Source organism: Anguilla anguilla, chromosome 1 (genome assembly GCF_013347855.1).
Source record: "Anguilla anguilla isolate fAngAng1 chromosome 1, fAngAng1.pri, whole genome shotgun sequence".
Taxonomy (NCBI): domain Eukaryota; kingdom Metazoa; phylum Chordata; class Actinopteri; order Anguilliformes; family Anguillidae; genus Anguilla; species Anguilla anguilla.
Window position 1 is genome coordinate 26,631,671 of NC_049201.1, and position 3,589 is coordinate 26,635,259.

Below are 3,589 nucleotides of genomic sequence, written 5' to 3' on the forward strand. Positions count from 1 at the left end.
CCAGTATGCGCATCGCATGTGAACGAACGTACCAATATAATGCTTGTCAAAAATGCATACAGCGTAAGGACACTAGCTTAAGGGGCACTCAGGCAAAAAAAAAACTTGCTTTCTGTAATGCTATCAAGACAGCTGCCGGTGACAACAGGAAAAGACAAATTTTCCTGTGATGAGGTCGGCCTTCGAGGCTGAACTCAAGTAAAGTGATTAGACCAGCGGTAGGTAGTCTCGTAGATGAGCTGCATCTGCTCCAAGAATTCGCCTCCATGAGCAGCAGGTGCCAATGTGTGAATGCATAAACAAGTTATCGCTAAAAATAGGCTTTTATTAGGCTACAAAAATACAGCTATTAAAATCAGGTTAACACGAATAACAATATGAAAACTGACATCAAAAATGTTACTCTATCTGCTGAAAGATTTGCTGACTCCTACACTAAAACGTGTTTGCTTTCCATACTACTGGATTTGAATGTCACCTGACCGCAAACAGGAGGCTCACAGGCTGTGGTTTGCTAACTGTAGGATACGAAATAGCAGCTTGTGGTTTAAAGCCCAGTTCCTTTCAGCGGCGGCATGAAATGCTGCCAGTGGCCTCAACGCTTGGAGGGGCAGGACAATCCCCCGCGTAGCACGAGTAGTCAGTAACATAAAGTAACTAGGCCAGCCTAATTTAAGCATCACCCTGCGAATGACAAATTGCCTTTGCCGTTTACGAAGTAATGTGTGATGAGGCGCAGAGTGGCACTAAACAGTCATCCTCAGCGTATCCCCAGTAAATCTTTCAATTCTGATCATGTCAGTTATAAATAAGGAGAAAAGGCTTGTCGGAAAAGGATTGTGCGCGTCAAAATTTCTCCCTCATGGTATGTAGTAGTGCACTGCTCTTAGTAAACTCGGGAAGCAAAATCACTGTAAATACATCTCTGATTGGCCCTGTGGGACAGACAGGGGGTTTAAGCAGTTTCCTAATTCATTAGACTTGCTGGATCAGTTTTTAACTAATTAAATCCAGCAAATTGGCGTGAAACAGACACAATTAAATTGCGGTCCAGAACAAATCTAGTTCTGCTCGTTTCAAGACTCAAACTGAAAACCAACCTACTCCAGATAATATACTGTAATGCTTCAAAGAACTCTGGACAATTTACCTCGCTCCATTGTTTCAAAATGTCCGATTTACCTTCGGAACACTATGACAGCGGAGAGGCGATTTCGCGTTTCTGCTCCGGATGATCCTTAAAACAGGGGCCGCAGCTCTTGAGCGAATGCCGATTCCCAGCATGTGCGCGTATATGGCAATTACGACCATCTCCTCGAGAGAAGCGCTGAAGCGATGCCCACAATGCATGTTGCGTCTGGAGAGGCGCGTGTGCCACTACCCGTGATGATTCTGGTAAAAGCTCAGCGTGAGAAGGGGAGCTGAAGCGCTCTTCCATATGTGCAGCCGCTCGCGGAGAAAGGCTTACGGCGGAAAAAAAATCTGCCAAAGTGAACCGCTCAAGAAAAGCGCTCGAAAAGAAGATCAGACACGACGGATCACTGAAATTTAGTTACGTTCCAAAAACGTTTTTTTTGTGTCTGTGTTATAGGGTGCAATTTTGAGATTGGAGAAATTAAGTCCAATTAAATATCACTGACAGGGACCTGTACGGTAAAATTAAATTGCCGTGAAAAATAAGTACAAAAATAACTTCACCTCCTTATTTTCCTTGAATGATTCCAGTTAATTTCCTAGAAATTGGGTTCGCACTTCTGGGGTACAGTTTTAGCACTGTGCTTCTTTATTTTTAAATTCTGTCTATGTTAAGATGACCTGTTAGGGAAAATGAATTGGACCCAAACACTCAGAGCCAGTGTTCAATGGCATCAAGTGAGAACAGACTCAGTAGGTACGCAGCAAGCCTACTTGAACTGAAAGAGACCGTTTCCTTATACATTGCAGAAATGACTGGAGGTCACTGGGGCCTCCATGCAGATTTCAGTCTTCTTGAATCCATGGTCTTGGATCAAAGTGACACAAGGAGCAACTTCAATTAGCAAATGTTGTGGCTGAAAGCAAATTGGTCCAAATAAGTTCCTTGATGGAAAATGCTGACTTTAAAAGAATCCACACTGGCATAACTATATTGTGGGGGTGGGGGGCAGTGGGCAGTAGTAATAAAACTCCACACTGAGGAGAATTAGGAGGCAAAGTTACTTTGTCTTACTTATTTTATACGAAAAATTAATTTTAGGATATACGTTCAACATTCCTTATCAGGGAAACTTAGTTGGACCGAATTTCATCAATGTTGTGCAGTGGTACGGACAGGGAAAGATGGGAGAGGGTCCATCTTTCACTGCTGATGGGAGGTATATTCTGTAACTAGTTTGTGGTGCACAGTCACACCAGCTGTGGGCTTCAGTTCCTGTCTGCATCTCTGTGAGTGCGTTGAGTAACGCTCAACACAGCCCTGGAGGTGCCCCTAAAATGGCAAAGCAGCGGACAACTTTTGACAGAGGTGCTGATGGGAACTGGACCTGAAGCATGTGGTTTTTGGCTGGACCGCAACAGCGGGGCCAGCCCTATAAATGCGAATGTCTGTGACTGAGTAACTGAGTGAGTGATGAAGTTACACCGCGCATGTCTGTGACTGAGTGACTGACTGACGAAGTTACACCATTGGTCGGCCGGTTCGGTCCAGCCATATACTAGGTTTTGACCTGGTCTTGTTAAAGTGTGCATGACATGCCCAGGACTCCACCTCCCATCAGCCCCTTTGCAAAAAAGCTCTGTGGTCCTCTCTGGATGTCACCCCGTGAGCTGGTTCCCCAGTACTCTCGAGTAGTCAGTCGCCTCTTTTCAGATTCTGCGAAGGCCACTCCTGCCTTGCACATTCGTTTGTTGGGACTAAAGGTAATTAGATTAAATTAGATTAGATTAATCCTATTAATTGGGCAACTTCAACAATAACACATTGGATTAACACCAGACTGCCGTTTAGAACAGCCAGGGGACTGACCTTATAGGCATGGCCAAGGCAATCGGAAATAATTGGCAAGAACCTTTTAGTAGTCACTTACTTTTACTCAGAAATTTACATCTCCTTGAACATGTGCAGTGGAGACCAAGTCCGAGGACACTACCAAGTCCCGGTAGTTTTCATTATCAAGGAATAATGCAATTATGACACTCCAATTACACTTCTTATTCAAGGATACATTACTGAGAACAGTTATAGACCAAAATTTTGACATAGTTCTGAAATGCTTGTACGAAATGGGAAGCTATAGCATTATCTGGTTCGTCACCATAAGGCAAGCGTCTCTGTATTTACAGCCAGCCAATATACAAGGGTGTGAATAGAATAGTCACACCCTCCATTCCACTCAAATATTAACAAACGTCTCTACCACTCAATATCAGACCTGGGGTTGTTTCGGATTCAAATACTTTTCTGTGCTCCATTGATCTTGCCTGGTGTAACTGAGCCTGCCAATATGACCAGGAGGCTGGTTTTGCACTTTTTTGAGTTTTGCATTGGTTCCAATACACAAGACAAAGCGTAGAGAATTTGAATCCAAAACAAATACGTCACTGACCCAGG